Source organism: Gossypium arboreum, chromosome 5 (assembly GCF_025698485.1).
Source record: "Gossypium arboreum isolate Shixiya-1 chromosome 5, ASM2569848v2, whole genome shotgun sequence".
Lineage (NCBI taxonomy): Eukaryota > Viridiplantae > Streptophyta > Magnoliopsida > Malvales > Malvaceae > Gossypium > Gossypium arboreum.
In genome coordinates this window covers 37,013,698-37,032,858 of record NC_069074.1, presented here as the reverse complement: position 1 = coordinate 37,032,858, position 19,161 = coordinate 37,013,698, and the positions used below count along the sequence as shown (strand labels likewise).

General features: G+C 30.8%; 1 long non-coding RNA gene across 1 annotated transcript; it reads right to left on the bottom strand.

The window, feature by feature from the left end:
* Window positions 1–1,766: 1,766 nt before the first annotated feature.
* On the bottom strand, window positions 1,767–3,242 carry LOC128292847 (uncharacterized). The gene is made up of 3 exons (XR_008282798.1): window positions 2,959–3,242; window positions 2,071–2,174; window positions 1,767–1,951 (listed from the first exon to the last, which is right to left on the bottom strand). It is a non-coding gene; the product is annotated as an uncharacterized LOC128292847 (long non-coding RNA).
* Between the last annotated feature and the right edge of the window lie 15,919 nt (window positions 3,243–19,161).

Genomic DNA, 19,161 nt, shown 5'->3' with positions numbered 1-19,161 from the left:
AAAGCTTAAAAAGCTAAAATAATTTTAATTTTGCACACATAAGGATTCGAACACATAATCTTTAAATTAGTTAAAGCCTTACTACTGAACCAACAAACTCATTCTTATCATTTATTAAGTAAAAATAATATATAAGCCAGATGTTCAAAGATAAGAGTTGGAACAAAAATAACAAAAATTCAAGGGAAAGATTAGAACCCCAAAAATTCTCACACACAAGTACAACACTTAACCACTGAAACAGGTCACTTCACTTTACAAAATTTTCACAACCTAAGGATCCGTTTGGAAGCCAGGAAATCATTTTCCGGAAAATATTTACAAGTTCAATTACGAGGGCACAAGTGTTTGGGTGATATGATAAGTCGATAACAGTAGCAAAACATATGCAATCTTGCCCAAGGTAGTTGAAAGTTGGCATGTCTGGTTATGTGGCCATTATCGATGATGTCAAATCAGCAGGATAGAATAAAAAATGTCAAGGATGCATTTGCAGTAAGTCAAGTATTAACAGGGGTTTTCAGAAAGGGGCACCTCTATGCTCAAAAATCTGCCATTGAATACGACCTAGATGAATGAAATCAGTCCCTTACCTTAAAGGAGAGAGATGACGACAATCTCAATTTGCTGGAACAGAGTTCCGCGCCACAAGTGCTTCACCTAGCGAAACACATTAAGAAATTTGACTAACATCCACTACCAAACTCAACAGTTCCCTTACTTTTCAGGCGACAGAAAAAGAAGTGAAACAACAAATAACACTACCCAAAAGGAAAACAATCCACTTACCCCGAGAAACACATAAATTATGAACTACTAATCACAGAAGACCAGTGGAGCGATGACTCAAGTCAGAATAATAGCCCAAAGATGGGGGGTCGACAAAGACGAAAAGAAACGAATAAAGAAAGATACAGAAGAAGAATGACAAATTTTGTAAAAATAATATCAAAATACTTTTCTTTGACACTAAAGAATTAATCGTGAAATACAAACAAAATAAGTAAAAGATGGGTAAGTGGGAGAGAGGAACGTGAGAGTGGGAAGATGGTGGGATACTGAACGGTTGAGACAGATTTTGTTTAGAGAAATTTTAGGATAATTAATTTTAAAAAAAACTACCCATTACCCTTACCAGTTAAGTACCATATGTAAATTGGTCACCGATAGCGGCAACAACTGCTTTGACTTTGCATCCATCGTTCTCGTCTTTCTTGATATACAATTTCTCAAAAATAGCTAAAAAGCTATTTTAGAACATTGATTACAAGTTAAAGAAGTGGAAGTGGATGTTAATTAAGGAGTACCACATATTTAGATAGGTTTAATAAAAAAATAGTTTAAATTATTGGATTTAAATTAAAAGTAACCAAGATATTAAAAAACTTTGTAGTTCTAGTCTAAATACAGGCATATTATTATTGTTAATATACATCTAATAAATCTAAATGGATTCTTGATGATCGATATCGACTTTCGAATCCACTTCAAGATAGCTTGAGCAATTGATTCATACGACCGAATATTGAATTCAATACCAGTTAACTCCGTTGAAGCTTCTAGGTCATCTCTCAAATAAAACACGACATCAGCGGCAATTCTTCTTCTTTCCATAAGCAATGCAAAGGATATTCTCCTCTAATGATTTAAACATTATTCAAATCTTAAATATTGAGAGGAATTTAGATTTGACCCTTAAACAGATTAATTCAAATAATAATAAGCTTCTATCTAAGAGAATTAGCAGATATTACTTAACTGTGCAATTTAAAGATAAGTTTATTATAAATTTATTTTCCATAAGTTGATGTAGAACTACAGAAGTATAGATGACAACCAAGAAGTTAAACAAAAAAGTACATCATTGTGCTCCCAATTCTAATATAAAAGATCAAACTTCTTCCTAAAATTTACAATTGCTTAACTACTGCTTCAGAAAATTTCTTCAACCCTACAAATTAAAAACATTACACCATGAATTAGAGATAAAAATAACGATCAGAAAAATATTAAAAGAGATGCTTAATAAAAGATGTTCATTTTTTTAGAAAAAAATGTAATTTATTTTACCTGAATATTAATCAAGGATGAATGAAGATCACGCCTATTTTTTCCCATGCACACAACACTTTAGTTTTTGCGCGATATTGACGCCCAACTAGGTCATAATAATACTGCACCCATCATCATCATCAACCATTTCTTATTAATGTAAAATTTTCATTATATATTTATTTACTGCAAAACATACAAAACAGCGTATCTTCAATAACAACAATCTAGACAAATTCCGCACAAGTCGTATGCACCAGGTAGGGGACAAACCCACGCATCACACATGTAGATGGTGGGATTGAAACCGAAGCCTTCAAGGCCTAGGGCCACAACCTTTTACAACAATGCCAAGGCGACCAATGCCTTATTGATAGTACTAGTGTATCTTAATTTATTATTTTAGATTTATCTGTATTTTCAAGTATTTTTCAAACATATATATTTGTAGTTTAATTTTTTAATAAAATACGATCATAGATGCAAATATATCTCAATTACATAATATAAATACATATACACGTATATAAATTTTAAAATTTTGAGTTCAATAACTTACTTTAACAAATATATTTTTAATAGAATTATAAAAAATAATTAAAGAAAAATAAAAAATTGACATAAAATATCAAAATTTTGTATCAATCTATATGAATTTGATAGAATTTAGTATTAAAATTTGAATCCAACCACATAAAATAAGATAAAAATGATAGAAGACTAGTTGTTTTTCCCCATTTTCTATGTATTTTTAAGTTGAGATGTTGTATTTTAACAATCCAAACAACATAGAAATATCATTTGCTTGACAAAATAAAACTAAAAGATCTATAAAATTTATGTGCATGTATATATGGAATCATATATGTTTGTATGTATATATGTATGCGTTATCAAAGGTTTTACCCTGTTGAGCTTGCCTGACGACACACGACGCTCTTCAGCCAACCAACCATCCAACAACCAACTATAACGGGGGTCGTTATTGTTAAAATACCTAACAGTGCATCCTGGTAGCTTCCTGTTGCTCTTTTGATGAGGCCGATTTTTTACATTCTGCAAAGTGATTATCGATAGCGGTGACAATTGCTTCGGTTTGGCATCCGCCGTTGTTGCATTCCTTCTTGAGCTTGACTCACCACTTGAAGTCATGACCACTAAAATGCTAATGCTAAAATGTTTATGGATGTGTTGTTGTCTAGTGTGTTTTTTTTTTGCACTATTTATAGGCCTTTAGAGGGTTGGTGTGCTTCTCTTTCTTTAGAATTTTGCAATTTTTACTCTTAATTTTCCTCTTGTTTATAAATTAGTCCTAGTAGGTTGTTTCGTTTCTTTTATTTAAGCAATTATTCAATTTGGTTGAGGAAGCATAGTTTTTTATTGATATACCCTTATCTCAATTTGGATGTGCAACGTGCATGCATGAATAAAATTACGTACGTTGCATAAAATTGTGTACCACGTATTTTTTTTAACTTTAAAATTTGCATACGGTTTTTTTTTTAACTTTTGGTTTTTAACTTAAGCATTGGAAAGATAAAAATATAGATTAAACAATTGCATTATGAATTAATTTTTTTTTGTTTAAAAAGACAAGGACAAACTATTACATAGCAATTAATCTAATAGTAGATAAACCGTTAAAATCTTTATGCAATGTATTCAGAGCAATTAGTCTAGTAGTAGATGAATTAATTTTAAGTAAATGAATCATTATATGTTTCGTGATGTGTTATCAATATAGAAATCTATACACTTAAATTGTATAATAGTTGTATTTAATTTTTTTAAAATCTTAATAAAGTTCCCATAAAATGAGTAGTTCTTGTAGAATTTTCCAAAAAGCTATTTTAGAACATGGACAACAAGTTAAAAAATGTGGAAGTGGATGTTAATTAAGGAGTAACACATATTTGGAGGGACTTAATAGAAAAAAGAGTTTAAATTATTGGATTTAAATTGAAATTAACCAAGATATTAAAAAACTTTATAGTTCTTGTCCAAATATGGACATATTATTATTGCTGATATATATCTAATAAATCTAAACGGATTCTCATTGCCATTTGTGTAGATATCCGAGTCAGCAAAAGTAAAATTTACAATTTTTAGAAGTGATTAAAAGTTTTTTGTTTAAAACAATAAACATGGAACCATTTATGGTATATGCACACCTTTTTAAGGTAACAATTTAAAAGTATTTATTGGAAAAAAAATATTTAGCAATTAATTGACTCTGAGCTGGAATTGACCATGGGTGAATCCATCTTTTTTTTTTCTTTTTTCTTTTTTTTTTTTTTAAATTTGGGTCACTATTTGTAAAATGTTACCTTTTCTTATCCATTTCTTTCTTTAATTGTCACTATGGTTTTTTCTAAGGTGAATTTTCCCATACATGTCCAAAATTATTTTAAGCTTGATTTAAAAAAAATAAACATTCAAATGAGTATAAGATTATAAATTTTTATATGATATTTATTTAATTTGATAATCATATTTGATAATCTATTAATATATATATATGAATATATTTTTCCATTCTCAATGAACAAATTTATTTTCCTTTTAATCATACATAAAATGTTATCGAATAAGTCATTTTAATCACAAATTAACAATTTCTTCTCAAAATCTTGAGTAATATGACAAACCTAATTGTTCAATATATCAAAATCGTAAGAATTGAACTCAGAACAAAAACAACATTTTATTTAAAAATTTAATAAAAATTGAGTTTTCAACACTAATTAAAGGATGAGTAATTTTGCAAATCATCAACAAAATGATGATAATTTGGATCAGAAAGCTAGATTTTAGTAATGTGATTGTTAGGAATCGACTCGATTAAGCAACGAACAAGAAAAAATAGCAGAAGAAATAGAGAAATTGAACACACAAATTTAACGTGAAAAAACTCCTCCAAAGAGGATAAAAAAATCACGGGCAAAGATAATTTTATTATAATGGCAAAAGAATGAAGAGTACAAAATATGGAGATAAAAACTGAACCCCGAAATCCCGAAAATAAAGAACCCTCAAAACATAAACACAAAATTCTCTAAATGTGTTATGAGTTCTAATCTCCAAACGAGTTAACTTTGACTCCATAACGGACGAGGGATGTTCGATTTCACCAGTCACTGTAGAACCTTCCAGAATATAAAGACTGCCAGTTCTTTTACCTTTTAACAAAACGAGAGCTCCACGAGATACTTTAATGCCGCTCGACTAGATATTGATTCTGCATCCTTTCAAGTCTAAAATACTCAAGGAAATGAGATTCTTTCGTAAATCAGGTACATACCTGACATATGAGAGTGTCCTAATCGTCCCATCGTGCATCCTAATTTTAATAGTACTAATACCAATTACCTTACTAGATGAATCATTTCTCATACGCACAACTCCACCTTCAACCGAACTGTATGTGGAGAACCATTCTCTATTGGGACACATGTGGAAAGAACATCCCGAATCTAGGATCCACTCGGACGTGAGCTTGGAGTTATCGTACGTTGACATTAACACGAAATCATCACCGCTTTCATCCACCAAATTAGCACCAGCTACATCTTCCTCGTTACTCTTAGCAGTTTTTTTATTTCGCAGTTTATAACAATCTGCTTTGACGTGACCTAACTTTTTACAATAGCGACACCTTTTGTCTCGTTTTTTTGATGCTACCAAAATGGAAGCTTGCCTATCTGCCTTGCTGTCCAAATGAAGCTCATTGTCAAGTTTGTCTCTACTCAACAAATGACCCTTCACATCTTCGAACGAGAGTTTGTCTCTACTATAAATCAGGGTTTCCCTAAAAGACTTGTATGAAAGGGGTAAAGAGCACAATAACAGCATAGCTTGATCTTCATAATCAATATGAACCTCAACATTCTTTAAATCATTTAAAAGAGTAATGAATTGACTGATGTGATCTCTAAGAAGCTTACATTCGTTCATGCGAAACGTAAATAGATGTTGTTTCAACACTAAACGGTTAGCCAGAGACTTAGTCGCATAAAGAGTTTCTAACCTTTTCCACAAGGCAGATGAGGTTTTCTCCATCAATACCTCCTGCAATACCATATTCGCGAGGCACAACTAGATTGCAGACAAAGAATTTTCATCAAACTCTTCCCATTCTGTTTTATTTAGATTCTCAAGCTTTTTCCCGATAACAACCTTTTTCAAACCGGATTGTACTAGAATTGTCATCATCTGAACTTGCCACAGATTGAAATTTATCTCACCATCGAACTTCTCAATTTCAAACCTTGTTGCTGCCATCTCTGAACTGGCTGATCTATGAAAATTGAACTTGCTCTGATACCACTTGTTAGGAATCGACCTGTATCACCCCCTACCCGTATCCGTCGCTGAAATAGAGTACGAGGTATTACCGAGGAGTACGAAACACTTACAGATAATTTAAATATATTTTCATAATAACTTGTCTCGATTTCATACTATTTCATATTTAAGCTTTACTCACCAAAGTATTTGAAATATCATCTTTATGCAAATTGCACACATGAGGTACATAATTTCATAATTATGAATAAACATATTTATCAAACATTTTCCATATTCATATATCAATGTCTCATGTCCCCATATATCAATAACCGTCATTTTCATGAATTTCGAGTTCAATTTCATAATTATTTGTCTCGTGTTCAATTTATTCCATGTCAGAACTTTATTCATTAAAACATTTGAATTATCAATACATATGGACAGTACATTCAATATGAACAATTATATAATCACAAATAAATTCATTCATCAACTAAGTTCTATACTCATATCTTATCAACTTGTTCTCCCTTATATCACATAATTCTATGTAACACTTACTAAACTTTGTCAAATTAGTGAACGTCTTACGGAATTGGTCTACATCAATATGCACTGAATTTCACTAATAATCACTAATGCCATAGCATAGCTATGGTCTTTTCACTAGAATGCCATAGCTCAGCTATGGTCTTACCTCTTCTCTTTCATTATGCCATGGTGAAACTATGGACTTATCTATCAATTCATCACTTTTTACTAAAATGCCATAGCCCCGCTATGGTCTTACATCTTATACACATATCACTCCGATGTCATATCCCAGATATGGTCTTACACAAATGCATATATCACTCTGATATCATATCCCAGATATGATCTTACACGAAAATCACTTGTGACTTGTAGCCGAAGCTACCACTATTCACTGATCAGGCAACCGAAGCTGTCATTTTTCACTGATTAGGCTGCTGAAGCTACCACTTTTCATCGATCAGGTAGCTGAAGTTACCACTTTTCACTTGTCATTTGTCATTGATCAGATAAGTGTAACCGAAGCTATCACTTATCACTTTCACTTGTCCTTGATCAGATAAGTGTAGCCGAAACTATCACTTATCACTTTCACTTGTTCTTGATTAGATAAATGTAGCCGAAACTATCACTTATCACTTGTTGCCATGGTCCAACCATGGTCTTTTCCGTCAATTCATCTTGTCACTGAACTAAAGTGCTCAATTTGATCATTTATTCAATTTTCATACTTCTACATTATTCACGATTTTATCATCAATACATATGAAATAACACATAATGAAATTCATAAAATTAACAAATGATCACTAAAATAAACTCACAAGTTCAATTTTTATATTATAATCATAATCATAATCTCATAATAAATATTCCAAATAAAACATTATATCATTTCTAATTCAACATTTATTGATTATAACCGGTCATGTGATCAATTTATACACAAGTCATTCATATATATATGTATATTTTTCTCCTCCTCATCTCCATTCACATCCTTAGTATAAATAACACACTTGTAAGTAACATTTTATCCATAATTTTCACTTTTTACTTATGTGAATATTCAGGCTATCCATCCATGTCATAGTCACTAAATTATTTTTATCTTAAGCTACAGAACTCCAAATTAAGATCTGCTAATTTTACCTAAAACTAGACTCATGTATCTTCTTACCATAAAATTTTTATAATTTTTGGTTTAACCAATAAGTATAGTTTATTCTTTAAATTCACCCCTGTTCTGCTGTCTGACAGTTCCGACCCTTCTTCACTAAAAATTAATTATCTCCTCGTACAGGATTCGAATGATGTTCTTGTTTGTTTCTCTTGAAAATATACTTACTAAGGATTCTAAAAATATAAATTTAAGCTCATAATTATTTTTATTAATTTTTTTATAATTTTTCAAATTTAGAATAAGGGAACCTGAATTCATTCTGACCTTGTCTTACAAAATTTATTATATCTCATGATTTACAAGTCCATTGCTTACACGTTTCTTCTATGAGAAACTAGACTTAATAAGGTTTAATTCTATATTTTTTTCATCTTCTAATTAGATTTCTACAATTTATGGTGATTTTTCAAATTTAGCCTACTGCTGCAGTCCAAAACTGTTTTAGTGCAATATGTTTATTACCATTTTTCCCCTAAGCTTTTAATAAATAATAATTTCATCCCTACTCAATTAACCTCTCAATTGAGCTGATTTTTCTCAATTAACACTTTATTCTATCACTTTAAACTGCTTTATAACCTTTTGGAATCAAGATTTCAGCACTAGACTTTAATTCCAAACATTTTCACAATTAGGTCCTAAAAATCAATTTCTATTGAAATTATCTAATAATATCATATCATAAACAAATTAAAGCTTCAATTTTATGCTATTTCATCATAAACTTACAGCACTCAACCATGATGACTTTCAATTTCATCCATGAAATAAAATACTAATAAATTTAATAGTAAGACCTAGTTGTAAAAGTCTTAAAAACACAAAAATTATAAGAAAAAGGCAAGGATTAACTCACATGTGCAAAAATTATGGAATACCAGCTTAAAGAACCCCTCCTATGGCGTTTTGACTGATGAGAATGAAAAAAAAATGAAGAGAATTCTAGATATTCCAATTTAGTCCCATTTTTATTTAGCTAATTTTGGCAATTTTTCAATTTTGCCCTTCTTTCACTTTTTTCTAATTTTTCTCAGCTATTGCCGCCCAAAATATCTCCTTTGGGATTATTTCACTTTAGGTCCTTCCTAATTTGACAATTGAGCTATTTAATCCTTTTAGCAACTTTTACACCTTTTTCAATTTAGTTTTTTTTATTTAATTAACCACGCAAACGTCAAAATTTTCTGACGAAATTTTAATACTACCTCACTAACACTCCATAAATATTTTTATGGCTCGGTTTATGAAGTTGAGGTCTCGGTACCTCATTCTCGACCCAATTTATCTAATTAATTCTTTTAAATCACCAAATTCACTAATTCAAAAATACTTCTATATTCACATTTGACTCATAGGTATTAATTTATTAAATTTTTAACTCACTCGTCGGATTTAGTGATCTCAAATCTCTATTCCCGACACCATTGAAAATTAGGCTGTTACACGACCCGATTAAGCAACGACCAAGAAAAATAGCAGAAGAAATTGAGAAATTGAACACACAAATTTAACGTAGAAAAACTCCTCCGAAGAGGATAAAAAAGTCACGGGTAAAGATAATTTTACTATAATGGCAAAAGAATGAAGAGTACAAAATATGGAGATAAAAACTAAACCCCGAAAACCCGAAAACAAAGAACCCTCAAAACGTAAACACAAAATTCTCTAAATGTGTTATGAGTTCTAATCTCTAATAGGTGTATTTTCTAATGTTGTAAAAGAGCCTATTTATAGGCTAAATTAGCAAGTCAAATAAACTATGCTAATAAATGTTAAATATATTATACTAATAAATACTAAATCTTCTAGAAAGAACATATATTTTTGTTTAACTTGACTTGCAAGCAATCTCTTAGAATTTGGGTCACACAACTCTAACAGTAATGATGAGCGACAAATTGTCTATTGAAATTTTTAATAACCCGCACAATTCCTTCAACTGTGCGTGGATCAATAACATTGCCAATAGGTTGCTTCTTCATTACCATCACTTCAACGTTGTTGTTGTTGATGCTATTGCCACTTGATTCATCCCATTGTTTCAAGAGAAGTTGGGTTAGATAATGCAATGGTTGCTCATATTTTTGCTTCATTGATTCTCCCAGTTTTTCCCATGTGATAAATGATGTAGGTTTGAGAGAAACAGATACTGAGATCAACTCCGGTATCGGGAACTTCTTCATGTATTCTTGATTTTTTTTGCTTCTTTTATCACTTCATTTTCTATCATAAGATAAAGAAAAAATTATTGATTGGACATGAAAATAATATGAATAACATAAATTTCTAGCATAAGAAAAATAGTTATGATATATACATTCTTGATTTTTTTGCTTAATTTTCTAGCATAATAGAAAATAAAAGAAAACCTATATACATATAATTCCAACAAAATAATTAATTCATAGCAAAAGGGAAAGAAATTAAAAAAATTGAAGTATTTAAAACCACAGTTGGACCATGACAATGTATATATGTAAGACCATAGCTGGGCTATAGCATTCTGATGATAAAACCATAACTGGGTTATGGCACTATGAACGTATGACCATGGTTGGTCCATGATAGTGTTTATATGTAAGACTATAGCTGGGCTATGACATTCTGATGATAAGACCATAACTGAGTTATGGCACTATGAACGTAAGACCATGGCAGAGCTGTGGCAATGCATATGTAAGACCATAGTTAGACTATGGTACAATAGGAAACGTGTATCGGGGTTTTAATCATCTTTACAGTATTCATAGGATGAAAACAAATGAGGATCTAAATGTGATGTGTGAAACGATAAGCGGTTTGTAATAGTATATATGTGTTAAAATGGTAAATGTTGTATTATTATTATATGTTAAAAAGATTATGCATTGTGATAGTAAGAAATACGAATGTTATTGAAATGTGAAAAATTGATTTGAACTAATGTTTATGCATTACTCACTTGTTGGGAGTAGACCTGTAACACCCTGAAAATTTCTACAGTAAGATATTATCCTTAATATAGTAAAATAAGGAAATAAAGTGACAAGAAGAGGAAAAAATTGAGTTATGTCACTAGGAAGTATATTATGATATACTAATTTAAGAAACGACTAAATTGTAAAAGTGAGAAAAGTTTTGTAGCCCAAGAGTAAATACTCAAAATTTGAGGGATTAAAAAGTAAATAAGAAAATTTGAAGGACTAATAGTGAAAATATTTTAAGGGTGGAATTGTGACAGCCTTAAAACGACCCTAGTCGAAATGTGGTTTCGGGACCACAAAACCAAGGCATAAAAATAATTTAATATTTATTTTATTGCCTATAATGTGTGTTAACTCATGTGTGATATTTTTTATGCTTTGATTTAGAATTATAGATGTGAATTTCACTAGAAAGGACCTAGTAATAAACTTTGAAAGTATGAGGGAAATGTGTGATGACTAATTAAAGGATGCATGCAAAACAATGGACTTGCATGTCAAATTTCCCCCATAGCTAGTGGCCGCCATGACAAGGATTTATGGGCAAAAATCATGTCATGAAACATGTTTGGTAAATGGGTTATGATGGAAAGAATAAAATAAGGGTATGGAATAAACAATTAATGTTAGTAGATGAGAAACAAAAAAAAAGTGTCCATCTTCCTCCATAGCTTGGCCGAATGTCCTAAAGGAAGAAAGAAAAATTTTGTTCATCTCTTTTCACTCTCTTGTTGGCCGAAAATACTAAGGTTAAGGAAGGAGTTTTGCTTCATACTTGGTTTGGAAGAGGATTAGGAAGAGGTTGGCTAAACTTGCATCAAGATTAAGGTATGTTTGAGGTTCATGCATGTTTTTAGTTGCTAGCTTAATGTTCTTGTTAGCCCATGGTTCAAATCCTTGTTATGTCATGGGAATGAAATTCGCCAAAGTGAATGTGGTGTTAATGCCATTGCATGTTAAATGACAAGCTTGAAAGTGATACATGTGATGGAGGATTGAAGATTCTTAGATTTTCTTTTAGCATTTTTTTGAATGAGATACTAAGTTCTTTGTTTCACCATGACCAAATTGAAATGGTGTGGTGTTGTGGTATTCGCCATGATATATCCATAAGTATAATTCATGCATGTTGCATGGTAAGTAAGATTTAAGCTTTGGAAATGTGTATATATTTGGATATAAGCCATTTGAGAATTCGCCCTTGCACCTACATGAATATATGTTTGCACATGATGGATTGGTATGACATATATACTAATTCAAAGTGTATATTTGCTTGTGATGATGTGTTGATTATGAAGTAAATAAGAGATGTGCAATGAATTACGATATGTAATGTGTTAGTAGTAAAATGTATGCTGTTTTTTTGTGTGGTATTAAGTGTATATTCGCCACATGAGGGGTAATTAGTGTGCATGCATTCGGTTTGAGGCAAGCATATTGATGCCTATTCTTGGCTTAGAAAATTCGCTAAGAGGAATATTAACTAATGTGTTGAGTTCGATTTATGATTTCGTACATATGCAACTTTGATGCCTAATGTATATAAGGGCCAAGTACTTTGAACTTCACGTTGATGTTTGAATGTATTGAATTGCTTGTTGTGATGTAAAAATGTGCATGACCATTGTGTATTTGAGCTAAAGGATGGCCATATGACCATTTACACTCCTTGTCATATTCGCCATAAGCTATCATGATGAGATTTTAATAAGTTAAATTTGTGTGAATTAGCTCAAGAGCAAAGGGAGCTAAATCCGATAAAGGGAAGGAAAAAGTAGTTGAATAGCCGTCGAAATCGCTCGACAACATCCAAGGTAAGTCTTCGAGTGATGACCCTACTTGAATTATATCAAAATTATGCTCCTTGTTTGTGTGGCCATTGAGCGAAATAGTAAAGGTTGATAAATATTTTGTGTTAGAGCTTTAGTAACAAAACGAACTATGGACGTGTCTTGAATATTGATATATGTGTAAGTGAACATTGAAAATATATCCGGCTAAGACCAAGGCATTCGTATGAGTTGATATATCCGGCTAAGACCAAGGCATTCGTGCGAGTTGATATATCCGGCTAAGACCAAGGCATTCGTGCGAGTTGATATATCCGGGCTAAGACCAAGGCCTTTGTGCAAGTCACCAAATCCGGTTATGACCGAAGGCAATCGTCTGATCGCTATATCCGGTTAAATCCGAAAGTATGTGATTCGAAGTGAGCAATCTTGCTGTGAAAATTTCAGCTTATACACTTGTGAAAATTCCAGCAATGAGGTATGTTTGTATGTACTTGTACTAATTGAATTCTTACAAGTAAGTATGCGCTAAGTTGATAAACGAGCTACCGGCCTTGGGCTAAGTTGTTCTTTTGTGCATGAACATAAGGGTCGGTGATGTGAAATAAGTATGAGTATGGGAATGTGAATTAGTAAAGTGGTTTAATTAGCCATGTGAATAAAATACCTTAGTCAAAGCTGATTTCATTGCTTGAGACTTACTAAGCATTAAAATGCTTACCCGTTGCTTTGGCTCTCTGTTTTATAGGTTTCGCTCGTTAGCTATCGGATTCGGGATCAAAGAAGTCAAGTCATCCACACTATCGAAGCCCCATTTTGGTACAAATTTTGGTTGAACTTTGAAATGGCATGTATAGGACCATCCTTTGTTGAAGGTCATGTACCTTCCGGTTTGTGTAAACTTGGATAGCCATGCGAAAATGGCTTATATACGTTTTTAGCATAGAACTATAATCGTTTGTATGTTGACCCTTATGAGGTATGGAATTATTTTGAAACGATTAGCCATTGGAATGGTTAATCATGATCACGCTTTGTGCTATGTATGTAAAAGGGCCAATTGAATCATGGAAAGTATGAAATAGGTAAAGCCTACTAAAGGCAGATGCTGACAGCAGCAGTGACGTGGATGTGAAAAATCACTAAAAATAGTAGGAATGGTATTAAATAGCAAATAAATTATGTAAGTGTACCTTGATGAATCTACTTTCATATGGAAGAAACGAAATGGTCATATGAGTTATAAGTTAACAGATTTTAAAGTTCTTGTGAAATAGGGCCAGAACGGTTTTTGGATCCCCTGTTCCAACTTTGGAAAATCATTGTAAATTAACCAGAGATAATTAGGAGTCATTCCATATGTGTGTAGATTCCTCTCTGAGTCTAGTTTCTATAGAAACAAACGGCATTAGTATTGAAGCCCTGTACAGGGAGATATCCAATTCGTAACGCACAAAGATCAGTGTAGTCGATCCCTACAACAGGCGAGACTTTAACTAATAAACTGTACTAATTGGCTCGACCAAAAATTCTAGAAAAAAATATGTAGATGGACATATGAGTCTAGTTTCAGGAAAAATTTACGGAACTGATTTTCGAGTTGTAAAACTCAAGTTATGAATTTTGGAGCGACTAGTACTCAGATTGGCAGTTTGTCTGAAAATTGTCAATAAAGTGGGTTGAAGTCTGTTAACACCTCGCGTTCGACTCCGGCGACGGTCTCGGGTTCGGGGTGTTACAGGAATGATATAGAAACTAGGGAAAATTGATGAATTAGGACCAAATTGAATAGGTGAAGAATTATGAGGGACTAAATTGTAATTTTACCAAATTAAGTGATGACTCAAGAATGAAATTTTAAAAGATAACTAAGGGCAAAATGGTCAATTGTAAGAGAGAGAAATCTAGAGACAATGATGATGTTGGAGATATTTTAGATAAATTAAATAAATAAATATTAGTTTATTAATACTTTAAATTGATTTTTAAATGATATTTTATTATTTTATTATTATTTTATTTAGTATATATAAGGAAATAAAGATGAAGAATCATCATCTTTTCTTTCCCATGCAAACCAACGTGAGAGAGAGAAAGAAGAAAAGAAGTTTTCTTTCTTTACAATTTGATCCTTCCACAAAAAATTCACCATTTTCACCTAGAAATCAAAAGAATTTCCATAGCTACTAAGAGAGAAAAATGTTAAGGAGACCATGAGGAGTTAGAATATCAAGTTGGATTCAAGAAATAGAAGCTGTAGGAGAGAGAAAATAAAGTTAAAGATTAGTATCAATAGAACAAGGTAAGTACATCAAGATTTCAATATGTTTTTAAGTTTGTTATTATTGACAAAGCATGAAAATAATGTAATAGTAGAGTTTTCTTACATAAGGTCCTATATTCTTGATATGTTAGTGAAGAGAAAATAAGAGAAAGTGATGAGAAATGGTGTAGAAAAAGAAAATAAGGGTGTTATAACATGGTAATTAATATCTTGCACTAAAATAGTTTTGGACAGCAGCAGTAGTCTAACTTTGAAAAATCATAAAAAATTGTAGAAATCTAATTATAGGATGAATAAAACATGAAATTAAATATTATTAAGTCTAGTTTCTTATAGAAGAAATGATGTAAGTAATGGAATTGTAAATCATGAGATATGATGAATTTTGTGAGACAAGGTCAAAATGATTTCGGGTCCCCCTGTTCTGAATTTTTAAAATCATAAAAAATTTGATAAAAATAATTATGGGCTTAAATTTATATATTTAGAATCTTTAATGAGTCTATTTTTTAGAGAAACAAACAGAAACATCATTCGAATTCTGTATGAGGAGATAATTAATTTTTAGTGAAGAAAGGTCACAACTATCAGATAGCAGAATAAGGGTGACTTTGAAGAATAAACTGTAGTTATTGGCTAAACCAAAAATTCTGAAAATTTTATGGAAAGAATATATATGAGTCTAGTTTCAGGGAAAATTATAGGATCTTAATTTGGAATTCTATATCTCCAAATATAAATAATTTAGTGATTATGATGCAGATAGACAGCTTGAATATTCATAAAAGTAAATAATAAAAATTATAGATAATGTTACTTACAAGTGTGTATATACATTAAGGATGTGGAATGGAGAGAAGGAGGAGGAAAAATATGTATGAATATTCATCTAGCATGGCTAATTTGCATATTTTAGGCTCAGGGACTAAAGTGAATAAAAGTAAAACTTTATGGGTAATTTTGTAAAAATGTCAGAAATGACCAAATTGCATAAAATGGATTATTTTATTATTCAAATTATAAATTGAATGAAATTATTAATTTAGTTCAAGATCGGGGGAAAACATGTTTTAGGGATTAAATTGAAAAGAGTTGAAATTATGGAAAATTATGATATTTTATAGAATTCATGGACCGTTATCAATATGCATGAGAATAATATATGGAAATAAGGATTAAATTGCAAGAATTTTATTTTCCTGACCCTAAGGATGAAATCATCATTAATTAAAAGTTTAGGGGTAAAATGGTAATTTTACCTAGAGCATTAATTAAATGCATTAGAATATGAAATGAATGAAAATGATGATCAAATTTATTTATAAAGATCCGGACGACTCAAATACAAGACTTGATCGTGGAAAAGAAAAGATATCGGATTAATGAAATTATAAACACAAACAAGCAATGAGAGTTCATGTAACTTGAATTATATTCTTAAATGCTTGAAATGTATGTTATTGATGTGAATATGATTTGAAAGTTTATCGTATGAAAATTTATGAAACATTGATATATTTGATAAAAAGGGGAAGAAATCCTAGTTGAATGAAAGGAAATTTCGATGGATCTCTGAAAAGGAATTGACGATAAAAAGGATCTAGCCCGGACGGGTGATCTTATCCTGATATAGCCCTCCCGAAGAATATGTGGAAAATGGATTTAGCCCGGACGGGTAATCCGAATTAGGGTCTGAATTTAGCCTGGACTGGTAATTCAGATCCAAGCTCATTAGAGTAATTGTCATTGCAGGGGATTTAGCCTGGACTAGTAATCCCGACAATACTCTATGAGTTTATATTATGAGATTTAGCTCGACTGTAATCCCATTGTAAGGATGAGGTTCGCGGGAGTGTGCTTTTTGAAATGAAATGTGTAAGACCATGGTTGAAAGACACAATGGCAACATGATATGAAATGTGTAAGACCATGGTTGAAAGATGCCATGGCAACATGATATGAAATGTGCAAGACCATGGTTGAAAGATACCATGGCAACATGACATGAAATGTGCAAGACCATGGTTGAAAGATACCATGGCAACAAGATATAAAATGTGTGTTTGGGGCTTCAATGGCCCAATAGAGAGACGTTATGATTATTTTCAAAATGTGAGAGGGTTTGGGCAAAAATATAGGCCCGAAAAATGGGCTTGGAAAAAGAATAAGGCCCGTTTAAAAAAAAGGTTGGGCCTCGGGTAAGGCATTTTTGGCCCGGCCCGAATTCACTAAAGGACAAAAAAATCTGCTCTTTTTTTTTTAATGTTATTTTCTTGTTGTTTTCTCCCTATTTTGCTACCATTTTATTAATATGTTGCTACTATTTTATTGTTATTATTTGGATATTGTATAAAACTTATTTTATTGTTAATTTTGTTATTATTTTAGAGGTATTTGCTTGTTAAATTGTATTTATCTTAGTGTTATTTAAGTCTATGTATTTTTTAAAATTTATTTTCAATTTTTTGGGAAATATTTATTTTGATATTTTTAGTATTTTTGATGTATTATATATATTTAAAAATAATATAAAAATTAATACGGGTGAGCCGGATTAGGCCCAGGTTTTAGCATTTTTATTCGGGTCGGGCTTGGGCAAAGTTTTAGGCCCATTTTTCAGGCCAGGCCCGGGCCAGAACCTAGTAAATGGGCATGAATTTTTAGTTGAGCCCGCCCGGCCCGACCCACGAGCACCTCTATATCCAAATAATATCCAAAATAAATATTTACCACTTTCAACTTAATTAAACATAAATTTAAATTCCTAATGTATGAATTAAGAATTAAGCTTAATTAAGTAAATTAAGATTGATTAAAACTAAATCATGATTAATTAAAATATAAATAAGCTTTATGAAATAAACTCGTTAAACAATGAAAAGATAATAAAATCTCAAATGTATGTTTATTTTATTGAAAACAACTTTTATGAGATATTTTCAGGAAATCTGTCAAACAATAAAAAATATTTTATACAGATTCATCCAAATACCAGAAATTATTATCTTTTTTTTTCAGAAAAGTAAATCTTTTTTAGAAATCATTTTTCGGAAGTCATTTTCAGTGAAACAAACAAAGCCTTAATTATAATTTCGGCATCAAAAGATACTTTTCGTTACTTTAGTATCTAAAGTTTTCTAATGCTACCGGCCTCATTGGTCTGCACTCCTATTATGCAATGTGATTAAAGCTTAGTTTAGCAATACTTCTAAGAAGTATTGCTTTCGAGATAAAAAGTTTTTAAGAGAAAAAGTGCTCTTCAGAAATAGAAAATGTCCCAAAAGTGCTTGGAAAAAGTGATTTTCGAAAGCTAAAAATTTTAGCTGATAGTACATGTGACTTTTGGAAATCAATTTCTTTCATTTAGTGTTGAAATTGGTTAAAGCGGTTAATGTTCAAGTTTGACTTAAAACTTATTAACTTGTATATTCACTTATATTTCACAAAGTAAATCTTACATGATGTGAATTGGTGTTTAAATTTTTTTTCAATTGTTAAAATCTTTAAGTGATGTAAATTGATGTTTTTTATTTATTTATTTCAATCGTTGATTTAGAAGAATATAATTTTAATGAGATCTTTAAATACATATCATCAACAAAATACATAATATATTTTTAAATTTTTAAAAAATTTTACTTGTTTTTAAAACATAAATGGGTAACAAGGTAAACAAAGGAAGTTAACATTTTCTCAAACAACTTCATATTTTTGAAAGTTTTGAGTCTAAAATTTTGGCATAATAATAAAATCATCTCAATGTTTTTATTTTTATTTTGTTAATTTAACTTTTTTCTTAATTTTTAAAAGAAAATAGTTAAATTATTTTTAGTTTAATTTTAATGTTATTAGTTTGGCAACTTATATGATAGTTTATGTACACATAACGTTAATATTGTTTTGGTTAAAGAAAATCATTTTAACTCTTTTTCAAAATGTTGATAATTAAATTTGATTTTTTAAAAGATTAAGATTTAAATTTAACTTAAATAAAGAATAAAAATTAAATTGATAAAAATATAAATATTAAAAGATAAATTTTACTTATATATACTTAAA